Below are 12,579 nucleotides of genomic sequence, written 5' to 3' on the forward strand. Positions count from 1 at the left end.
ATAGACAAATTGAAGATGTAAATAAACACAGTGAAAGAATGTACAACAAATATAAATATCACAGACAGATACGGGATTGTTAAAACTAAAAAAGTTGTGCTGTATGGCCCATTCTCTAACGAGAATGTTACCCCCACTGCACCCCGGTGAGTTTACAGCAACGCGCGGGGGCTGGACTTTTAAATACAATATTATTTTTTGCTGGCACCTCTAAATGTCGATCTATAATTTGGATGCGCATAGTCTTTTCTAATAATGCAAAATTTGAGTCTTATTAATAAATCATTTTGTTTTCTTATAGTTGCGGCTGCTGTAGGTGGTTCCGTTGGTGCAGTTCTGATAGTCGCCGTAGTGGTTGTTGTGATTATCATTTATATAAGGTAACTCACACTACTAGTTTAGATGTGGAGTAAATACGTTACATGAAATATTTCCGCCGTGAATCATTGACTGTGTAGTGTCTTAGAAGCCATCGGCTTCTGGGCGTCGAACCACGGAACCCTGAGTGAGTGCTCCGCAAGGCTCAATGGGTAAACCACTTGCACCGACCAGTGATCCATAACTGGTTCAACAAAGGCCATGGTTTGTGCTATCCTGCTTGTGGGAAGCGCAAATAAAATATCCCTTGCTGCCAATCGGAAGAGTAGCCCATGTAGTGGCGACAGCGGGTTTCCTCTCAAAATCTGTGTGGTCCTTAACCATATGTCTGACGCCATATAACCGTAAATAAAATGTGTTGAGTGCGTCGTTAAATAAAACTCTTCTTTCTTTCGAACCACGATACCGGCACCAATCCAGGGTGATAGTTAGCGGTTCAGTGTAGAGGTGTAAGGTCACTATACGGTCTTTTCTCTCACTAACCACTGACAATTTACCTACTGTCCTGGACACACCATCCACATAGTTGAGGAGCGTGCCGAGGAGAACGTGCATGGACATAACCAGGAAATTAACGCTTTATCTTAATGCGCGGTCGGTCTAGCATCGACCCCCATCGGTGGACCCATTGGGCTATTTCTCGGCCAGTGCTCCACAACTGGTGTAACAAAGGCTGTGGATGGTGAATATAAAATATCCCTTGCTGCTAATCGAAAAGAGTAGCCCGTGAAGTGGCGAGAGCGGGTTCCCTCTCTCAATATCTGTGTGGTCCTTGACCATATGTCTGACAACATATAACCGTTAAAGGGACATTCCTGAGTTTGCTGTAATGTTTAAGATGTTATCGACTAACAGAGACTTTTTATCGATTGTAATTACATATCAAATATATTTTTTCTGCATAAAATATTAGTGGCTGCATATTAAACGTGTTTCTGATCGTTCTAATGTGTGTACTAGGTTAAATTTAAGTTTATTTCCTAAAAAAACAAAACAATTTCGTACGTACGAAATTATTTGAAGACAAAATCCAATTTGGGTTTCTTACAAATTTTAAGACGACCAGAAACATATTGAATATACAGAAACTGATATTTTAAACAAGAAAATATATTTAATATGTAAGTTTAATCGTAGAAGTATTGTATCAGTCGGAAACATCTTACAATGGAGCAAACTCAGGAATGTCCCTTTAATAAAATGTGTTGAGTGCGTCGTTAAATTTCTTCCTTCCTTACTTGATACACGTTTATACTGCGTTTGGTATGATGTGCTTATTGTTGGTGATGGCTTTATATTCTGCTGATGTTGCTATTGATGATGATGATAATGAGTTTAATAATGACGATGATGTATCTGCTTCTGGAAATGACAGTGATGATCACAGTGCTGATGATAATGACAGTAATGATGATGATTATGATGTTGTAACTTTAATATTTTATATTTTGCAGGAAGAAACGAACAAAAGGCAAACAAAACGCCGGTGATGATGACGATGGTGATTACGTTATTAGGGATGTTAACCCGAACAACGCTTATACGAATTGTAACCCTTCCGTCGCTAATAACAATGTTAATTGTCATAATAATGTGGACATTGTTGGTAACACTTACGAACATCTACAGCACGATACTGTACAGTATGTTAACACCCCGTCGAGTGTTGATGAAGACCACGTGTACCTCCACGTCAATGAACCAACACAAGGAATACCTGACGACTCACAGACGAGTGTTGATGAAGACCACGTGTACCTCCACGTCAATGAACCAACACAGTCACAGATCTCAGATCAAGATTATTATAACACTGCCAACATGATTGGATGAAACAGTTTAGATTCACACTTCGTTTGTGAAGGGCGGGACGTAGCTCAGTGATAAAACGCGATCAGTCTAGGATCGATCCCTGTCGTTAGACTCATTGAGCTATTTTTCGTTGTAACAAAAGCCGTGGTATGTACTATCCTGTTTCCTGTCATCCGTATGGCTCTTAACAAATGTGTATGATTTACAAAGATAAATAAATGTTAACTTCTTGTTTGCTTATTTATTATTTTTAACACGTGGTTTCTTTAATGGCGCAGACCCTAGATTCAGTCCGTGAAAATGGACACTAAATTTAGTGCGACACATTTCGACAAGAACAGGGAAATTCCATCAAAAATACATAGAGCTTGTCTCAATAACCATTACTTCTCAAACGAACGCACTCCGAGCTATGCCTTCGATGAGGAAAGACGTGTCGCTCTGCTCTCTCGAGTTGCCCCCCCCCCTCCCCCCCCACACACACACCTGGGGGGGGGGGGGGGGGACTCATTGCAAGCTACGGCACTTCATCTCGTCCCCGTAGTCACCAACCATTCCAAGGGCTTAGTTGGACTTTAAAAATTTTGACCGGCATTCAAAATTATTATTATTATTATTATTTATTTATTTTGTAAACAGTCCGACGCACTTTATTTTGGCAGCCCGTCTAAATTGCTCAAATCACCTTAAAACCCTTTCGGTCGAGCACTTTAATTTTGTTCTTTAGACTTAAATTTTTGTCCAGACATGAGTAGTATGAATGAGCTCATTTTGGGCTTTAGGTCTTTGACCTTAACTACTAATTCGTATTCCAAATTCCGCCCACCTTAAAAGCTCCCCCCCCCCCCCCCCCCCGGCCCTAACCCCCAGTAGATGATTGGAGATTTGGATGTGGGGGATATTTTTTATTGAATATTTTTATTTTATTTTTATTTGGCCCGGACCATATAGATCGGACTTTTAAAAATTTTTTTGAATTGGACTTTTAGACCTCCGTTTCAAAAGGTTTATGTCGAAATTACTCCTTTGTTTAATATTATTAAATAGTCCGATCCTCTCTTCTTTCTCTTATTTATTTTCGGACTGTCCTTCTAAAATGCCGAGCAGTCAATTCTTTTTATTTTGGCTTGTAACTTTTATTATTATTTTCTATATATATATATATATATATATATATTATATATATATATATATTTTTTTTTTTTTTTTTTTTTTTTTTTTTTTTTAAATTCTATTAAACTTTTTTTACTAATAGCTATTTTCAAAATTCTGCCCATTTTCAACTCTGTCCTTCCCCCATCCCGAGTCAGGCCACCGATCTTATCGGAGGTCGGACCCCGGATGGGCGTGTTCGAAACCTTAGTGGTATATGGACACATTAAATTGTTATCTATCTATCAAACGAACGAGTGTTTTTAGAATTATGAAAAATGCATTTTGGGGTATTGCATAAACTCAGATGACCAGAACTAATTCAGGTCTACAAACATTAATATCCTAAATAATAAACTTTAACTACCTATTTAAAACTACGTCGTAGAGTTTAAAAACTAGATTCCGTCACTTTAAGAGAACCAACAGAACGTTTGTGTTTGAGAATTACCGTAATCAAACAAATCTTAGAGTAGCGTTACGAATAGTCTGTACAATGGATTTAGTAATGTATATTTACGAAAACGAATGAACATAGCGATAGCTGGATACTGTATATAATAATAAACAGAATACCAGTTTAAGTCTCTTGTGACATAATCCTCATTTGCCAGTTTGACAATACACGAAACATGAATTTCTGGTTATTAACATGTTAAAAAAGAGACGAAATTATAACACGTTACATAGTTTTACCTTTATAATGAATTGGTTTATAGCATTCTTGCGAAACGACTATTATGATAATTATAATAGCCATCGTCCATAGTTTTCCACAAAAGTTATATATATATATACCTACATACAGCTTCTATTATATATATAATATATAATATATATATATATATATCGATAGTCGCAGATAACACGTGTCGTTCCTGTCTACAAGTGAGTACATTCCTATTTCTACTGCAAAAAGGTGAGGCCTATATCTATTCAAAATGTATGTAGATCACAAATAAAACTTAACACGGTGTGTAGAGAACATGAGTTCAAAGACTTGGAAAAGAATCTCGCTTTGCTTCAGATACACACGATGGGCGGAGATGTATGTGTCGACGAAGGTCAGTGGAATGTCGACGTTATTGGAATTTGTGTGAATGGATATTAATACCACACCAAAAAGATCAGTTACCCCCCCCCCCCCCCCCCCCCTTATCCCAACCCGGTCCCCCCCCCCCCCGGCCCCCCCCCCCCCCCCCCCCCAAAATTAAAACAAAATATACACCAAACACAGGAAACACTTCGCCATTTACGCCACTACGAAAACTAACGATGTGTTGCTCATTCGTATATATCATGTGATAGACGGTAATCACCCACAGATCGCACTGACTGTATCAAGACACCGAATAGCTTGTCGTGGTATGTGTTTAGCGACAGTATCTTCTAGCCTTCCATTTGTATGTGAGGGTATGGCTAAAGCTCACTCTATGTTGACAGTTTGTCAATGTTTTTCACTGTGTCTCAAGTACAGACACTTTCCGAAATGTGATGCTATAGACCTTTAGTCTGAATCTTTGTTAGGTTTACTCATGGCACTAAACTTGTATGTTAGTGTCTAGCACATGCGTCATACGAAGAAACCCGACGCCGCTTTCGGAAAGCACTGACACCGTGTTTCGGTTGTCGGTTTCTTCTTGCTGTATCTGTACTTGTCGGAAACGTATAAATTTAATGTCGGCAGAGACCTTCGAAATAATAATTTAAGAAGCTATATCCATATTAGCAGAGTACTTAACGATGCTAGGGGAACATTTTATAACTACATGTATATTCAAATGAAATTTATATATAGTTAGCTGTGGATATACGATTCAATTAATTGTTATTCGTCACCTGTATTTATGCAATAACGTAGTATGTAGTTAATTGGTGAATAGCAATCAGTCCAATTAGCGGGAAACTAAGTTACACCAATTAAGAACACTCTGACGTTTAATTGTTGCCGCCAGCTTGTCAGCTAAGGACAGGGTGGGTGGTGGTGTCTCAGTCGCAATGCCAACTCTATCGTTCACCTAAGAGCTCAGACTTGTATATTATCTGTGTCACCATGTTCTTAACTTGTTAATCACGTTTCATGTTGGAAAAGAAAATAAGAAAGTACATCACCACTTGTGACTTCTGTTCAGTCGCGTTCTAACCTTCCGTCCTACAGAAATAACCTTGCTTTGAGAAAAAGAAAAAATACTCTGTGCTAAAATTTGTTTAAACTTATCTTTTTGGGTCGTGCTTTATCCACTTGATGGTTCAGCCCGCTGTCTTGGACACACACCTCAGTTATCTGGGCTGTCTGTCCAGGACAGAAGTTAGTGAGAAGTTCCAAGCGTGTAGTGGCCTTACAACGAGTCGTTAAAAAATCATCTCTCTCATCTCCTCTTCACATCTCTCTCCTCCTCTCCCTCTCTCTCTCTCGCTCTCTGGTCCCTCCCTCTCTCTATCTCTCTCTCTCCTTACATCCCTCTCTCTCCTCTGTCTCATCTCTCTCTCTGTTCTCTCTCTCATGTCCTCTCTCTGTCTCTCTCTATCTCTTCTCTCTTCTCTGGTCCACCTTCTCTCTCCTCTCTCTCTTTCTCCTCGCCTCTCTCTCTCTCTGTCTGGCCTCTCGTCTCTCTTCCTCTCTCACTCTCTCTGCTCTCTCTCTCTCTCCAATCTCTCTCTCACTCTCTCTCGCTCTCTCTCTCTCTGTCGTCTCTCTCTCCATCTCTCTCTCTCTCTCTCTCGCCTGCGAACTCAGTACCTGTCAGGCTTATGTCCGTGGCTTACCCAAAAAACCACACCAAGGCCGTTTTTAATTGTACTATTTTACTTTCTCATTTCATATTTTACTACTTCTCAATTTCGTTATTCTTCCCTGATTGCGACATGCGCTGGTGCTACCCTCTCACACACTACCCACAAAAACATGTAACTATCGTTCACTATGACCACACACTTTCTGCGCAAAAAATTCTTCACACGCAACACTGCCAATGTAGCATGTTGCTCACTGATGGTTTCTATTTTGGTCCTATCACACTCAAATAATACCCATGTAGTCACACTATGGGAACCCAGCATTCGTTTGGTATGTACTTCCTGGTTTTCGAGACTCAGTACAGTACACTAGAGATCGGTGTTATGCACACTGTTGTTCAGGATTCCATAGTCGACAACGCGAAGAGTCGTCTAAACAACTGCAAGCATGAGAGAGGAATACTTAGAGTTATGCGGATATAACCTAAACCACAAACCACATAGTGTTATTTTCTGTACCCAGTATCTAACCACGGAGCTGGTATAATAAAACAACAAAACATGAAGACGGATACGTCATGGCAGATACTGTTCTTTGTTTTCGTTTTAACAACACCATTCTCCCAAGGTTTGCTGTAGACCTGTATATACCTTTTTAAACACAAAATATAAATGAGAGACAGAACTGTGTGGTGTGGGTTTGTGTGGTGTGTGTAGCTGTGTGTGTGGGAACATTAGTAGAGAAAGAGAGCGAGAGAGAAGAGAAGAGAGTAGATGAGAGAGAGAGAGAGAGATAATTGTTTTTCAATATTCTAACAACCACGTTCCTCTCGAGCGGCTCTATAAATATCTATTCTGTACGCAAATATAATGAGAGAGAAACAATATATATTATATATAATGGATGGAGGGGGGGGGTTGGGGGAGGGGGTCATTAAGGTATAAGGATGGCCATCGCCAAAACGAAGAATTTGTTAAATGTTAGATCCACACACTAAACATTTAGAACACATTTCTAAAAGAAGGTTTAAACATGCCTTAACTATCATTTATATTTCATTTCAACGTTTTGATGAAAATAAACATTTTTTACGTCAGAATTTCACTTGTAATTTGCCGTTCAAAATCTTCCTTCAAACTGATATGTTTGGGAAGGCCGTCTTTTGACTACGTAAAATCTGTACGCTGCATTAATTGTAAACCGAGCAGTGATCTAGGCCGCTACAAGCCTCCCCCCCCCCCATAGTACCAAGTTTAAGCCCTGACTATATTTACACAACATCGATGAAAATGTATTGAACTGAGGCGAGGTATTTTACTGAAACAATAATTAAAAACGTACTAATTATATATTAATATTTTTATCTGATGACTGCCCCCCCCCCCCAGTGGTAAGCCCTTTGTCCGATAGGCCCCTACCTTAGCCCGCAGTTAGCCTTATGAGTACGCACTGTTTAAGCATTAAAAAAAACCTGGTCGCATAAAGTTTCCACATATACACCGTGCTGTGGTATTTCATGATCTGTGTTACAGGCATAGGCTATATAGTTGCAAGCCGAGAACATAGCGCGGGTTGATCTATTTTTGGGATTGCGCCCGGTGATTATGCCAGGGAAGCGTATTGAGTGCCATAACAGAACATGAGAGTTCCAATACATAAGTTTCGGTATCCCTTTTCTTTTTATTTGGTTTGGTTGATTGTTGTTATTGTCTCTTGTTTCTATTTTTGGTTTTGCTTTTCGACCTTTATCCAGATTATTTTTTTTTTTTTAATTGCTATGCCATGAAAAAACCTCAAAACATAAAATCAATTTGTATTTTTGAAGTGCTAATAAAACAAACTATCACAAGCAACACCTGATGATAAAGTCGAATAGTGCCGTGAAAGGTCATATAATAGAAACACAACATTCCATAATTTGCACAAAACCTGTTTATTGCGTTGGCTAACGTTGCATTTTGTTACAATGCGTTTTCTCGGCACTTCCATACGGACACTTTCGTCTACCGTTAAACTTCCTCGCGATGACTGGTACCACTTTAGACTTTCTCTGAGTACATTGCCTATTATGAAACATCGGGTTGGGGGGGGGGGGGGGGGGGGAATATCGAAATGTTCCCAAGAAGCAAAAAAACAAAATCTCGAAAAAGTACATTCAGTCATGAAATAAATCACTGCCGGATGGTGTTTTTTTTTTGTAAAAATAATATTTTTTTTGGTAAATCTATTGATAGCCAATCTGACCACGTTTGTTTTGTACGTTACTTTAGCTATTGAAAGGGTTTCAAGGTTATTCGCAAGTTATTGTTGAGCATTAAGCTTTGTACTCCGTACACCGTGTTGAAATTGATACCATTAACAGACAACATAATCAACCTGACTTTGTATAAATGCCAATTTTAAAACATGGGTCGGTTCTTTAATCACTCAGTATAAATTAAACAAAAAAGAAAAAGATCAGAAGCATTAAGTAGGGTTATATTTATTTAAGAGGAAGACAATAATCCCACCAGCATACCAGCAACAGCCAACAATACTCGACTCTAATTTCTGTATGGGTCTGTGTTGTTGAATGGGGTCCATCAAGTGGCTATTTGTCATATTTGTTTAGTTTTGTATTTGTAGCTGTATGCTAAAGGTATATTCCACTTTGTCTTTCCAGCTAGCACGGCTGCACTGAATCGTTAACAAAGGAATTTTCCTAATGCAAGTATGTAATAAAAAACGTGTGTTGCTTCGCTTGAACGTATATATGACTATTGGTGAAACCAAATGGGAAGAAAAATAGTCCCATATTAATACTGAAAACAAATTTGTCGTTTTATGAAAAACTGCAGAAGTAATATTCCTATTATTTTAAGCGGTATCATTAATGTAATTCTAGGTGGTAGGGGACTATCAACTGTCACAACGAAGTTATCTAATCGGTAGCATCTGGACGGTCGTAGAAGTGAAATAATTAAGTTGACCAACTCCGTCATGACAGTTGGTAATATCAGAATGTGGTCTCTGGAAGACCGCACGCATGTACCACACAATCCAGGGTATATATATATATATATATATATATATATATATATATATATATATATATATATATATATATATCGTAATGGTAATGCTGCAACTGATATTGTAACCACGCCGAATTATTCTGTATGCTGTTATAGTCCTTATCGCCCGTTCACACTGGCCCGAATGCCATTCCGTTTGTTTTCCGAATAGGAATTTGGGTGTTCGGGGAGCGAACGGATCATATTCGGGAAGCATTCGTGGTTTCTAGGAGCATACTGGCTGTTCGGCTCCGTACGGATGCATACGGAACGGCATTCGGTAGCTCCAAAAATTTGTTGTGCATGTTCAAAATAATTTCATCGACCATCCGAATGTGGCGTCCATGTATTCGGGAAGTATTCGGGAAGCATTCTAGGAGCATACGGCATGTACGGAAAACGTTCGGGAAGCATGCGTCTAGTTCTTGGTGCATACGGAATGAAAATTTGGAGGTGCGGGGTCCGTATGCTTTCCGAACACCCCGAATGGACCTAGAACATGACTAATGCTTTCCGAACGTTTTTCAGTATCCTTTCCGGATTTTGGTTTTCATTTTGCCGCCGAATGTATAACGAATAGCCAGAACCCTTCCAGTATTCTTTCAGAACATTTTCCGAACTGCTCGTACACTTCCAGAATGCACAATATGTTCCGTATGCTTTCCGAACACCCCGAATGGACATAGAACACGACGAACCCTTTCTGAACGCTTTCCGAACCCTTGCGGAAAGCATGCGGAAAGAGTTCGGTCCATTCTAGGTCGATTCGCCGTGTTCTGAAAGCATTCGGAAAGCATACGAAAAGCGTTCGGAAAGGAAACCTTTCGAAGTCAACATGCGGGAAGTATTCGGTCTATTCTGAAAGCATTCTGAGACCATACTGAAAACATTCGTAAAACAAACGGAAAGCATTCGGTGATATATTGGGGAAAACACATTCGGAGGGACATTCGGCCAGTTTAAAAAATCACACCACTTTCGTATACGGAAAACAAACGGAAGCTCATTCGGGCCAGTGTGATCGCCCCATTACTTTTATTTTTCGTCTGGGATTGCTAGTGGTTGAATCGAATTCATAGAGAAAACTACACGACGTTCAGTTTAATACCATTTTCTAATGTACTCGTTCATAAAAATGGTACTAAACTGAAAGGAGTGTAGTATTTTATTTATTACCTACCTATAATTATTGCTTAGAATTCATCAGCCAATAACTAAAGTAAACATTAAGATTTCTTGATCCCATCGATATACATCAGCTGGTGCACACCTGCAACTGACACGTCACACATTACGATGATAACTTCCACTAATAAAATAAAGTTCCTCCGGAAAAAGGATATTACGAATTGCAGTTAAACTTTTTCTTAAAACAAAAATCCCTGGGAAAAATACTTATTATTGTGTATGCATATTTATTTGTGCAGAAACATTAATTTGATGATCCCATAACCAATTTCTATAGTAAACGACATGAACACATTAAAGAGACATTCCTGAGTTTGCTGCATTGTAAGATGTTTCCGACTAATAAAATTTTGCTACGATTAAACTTGCATATTAAATATATTTTCTTGTTTAGAATATCAGTGTCTATATATTCAATGTGTTTCTGGTCGTCTTAATATTTATAAGAAGCCCAAACTGGATTTTGTCTTCAAATAATTTCGTACGTACGAACAAATCTTTTTTTAGGAAATAAAATGAAATTTAACCTAGTAAAAATATTAGAACGACCAGAAACACGTTTAATATACAGCCACTAATATTTTATGCAGAAAAATATATTTGGTATGTAATTACAGTCGTCAAAAAGTCGCTGTTAGTCGATAAGATCTTAAAAATTGCAGCAAACTCAGGAATGTCCCTTTAATAGAGCAGCTGGTGTTCGAGTTTCAGTATAGGCCCCGCCCACAATCGAGGTTAATAACCCAGATTTAGAGATTTATTCGACGGCGGTTCGACGGAGGAATTCAGGCCCACAGTTATTACATTTTTCGAGATTTTTAACTATACCAAACCCGACAGAATCTTTTCGAAAAGAATTGCAGAAAATATTGTTCCAGTTCCAGGCATAATAAACCAGACCAGATAAAACGACTAACAATACGTAAACCTATTAAAGAGGGTGGTCTGGGAATGATAGACGTGTTGAAGTATGTAAAAACTTTGAAAATAACTTGGATACGAAAATTAGAAAATAAAGATTCCAGATGGAAACCTCTTTTATATGTATGTTTTCGCGAAGTTCGTGAACTTGTTCCATTTGGTAATAATTACCTCAAAATGTCTTTAAGAAATATAAATAATTATTTTTGGAAGGATTTCTTTGATTTTTCAACATCAAGTAAAGTTGGGTTTTTTTTTTTTTTTTTTTTTTTTTATCCGAACCATTATTCTACAAGTGCCATATAAAAATAGACAGAAAAAACATTTTTGGAAAACGAATGGCTTCAGAAAGGTATTTCACAAATAAATCATCTTGTAAATGAACATGGAAACCTTTTATTGTTTAAATGAATTCAATTACATCTATGCCTTAAACGTCTCTTTCCTAGACAAGCATGGAGTTATTAATTGAATTAAGTCGTATCTTATGAAAACAAAAATTAATAAAATTGAAACAAATGTTCCTTTAGACGACTCTCCCGTTCAACGAAAATTCTGTTCAATTAAAAAAGGCTCCAAACCGTGCCGAACACCACTATGCCAAAATGGCAGAATCGTTTCACTTACGATCTTAATAGAGGTATTTCTCATTCCCATTGCGCATGAGTAACGTCTCTTGCCAAATTAAACTGTATCCAGGCTATTTACATTGATCAACAATTGCCTAGAGCGTTGTGAGTAGCTACGAAGGAGATGTGAAACAGGCGACTAACGTACATATTTCGTATCAGATGGTATAATGGCTGCGAAAAACGGTCTACTAAAGTTTACATCGGAATAGTTTAAGACCAAAATCAGTGAAACATTAACTTAGACGAAGTCTCTGGAGCCGCCTGTCAAGGGTTTTAACAACGCAAAATTTAAAGATTCATACAATAAAATTAACTTAATTGGAATATGTTCGCTATCTTTAACAATTATAATTATATTCATGCGGATTTCCAGTGTATTTAAAATTTAATAAAATATGCCTCCCCTAAACCCTAAAACAATCCCAAAACCCCTACCTCACATAGACCTTTATCACAGCTCTATTTCCCCCTTATCGTTTCATTAAAAAAGACAGTCATATAACTACTAATCAATGCTACATGTCTATCCACAGATTTTTTATTTATCTTATTTTGTTTATTTGGTTTATTTTATTTACCTTGTTTTTTTCACTATCATGTTATATCAGACACATATCAACTTTCATATGAAATATTTTCCTTTTCGTTCGTTTATTTAATCTTCACTATAATTATATCAGACACACCGAATTTCATTTGAAATATC

At 38.0% G+C, this 12,579-nt stretch overlaps 1 long non-coding RNA gene across 1 annotated transcript; it reads left to right on the forward strand.

The window, feature by feature from the left end:
• The first annotated feature begins 295 nt into the window (after positions 1-295).
• On the forward strand, positions 296-2,421 carry LOC121389893. The gene is made up of 2 exons (XR_005960112.1): positions 296-380; positions 1,833-2,421. It is a non-coding gene; the product is annotated as an uncharacterized LOC121389893 (long non-coding RNA).
• The last annotated feature ends 10,158 nt before the right edge of the window (positions 2,422-12,579 follow it).

This window comes from Gigantopelta aegis, chromosome 15 (assembly GCF_016097555.1).
Source record: "Gigantopelta aegis isolate Gae_Host chromosome 15, Gae_host_genome, whole genome shotgun sequence".
NCBI classification, from domain to species: Eukaryota; Metazoa; Mollusca; class Gastropoda; order Neomphalida; family Peltospiridae; genus Gigantopelta; species Gigantopelta aegis.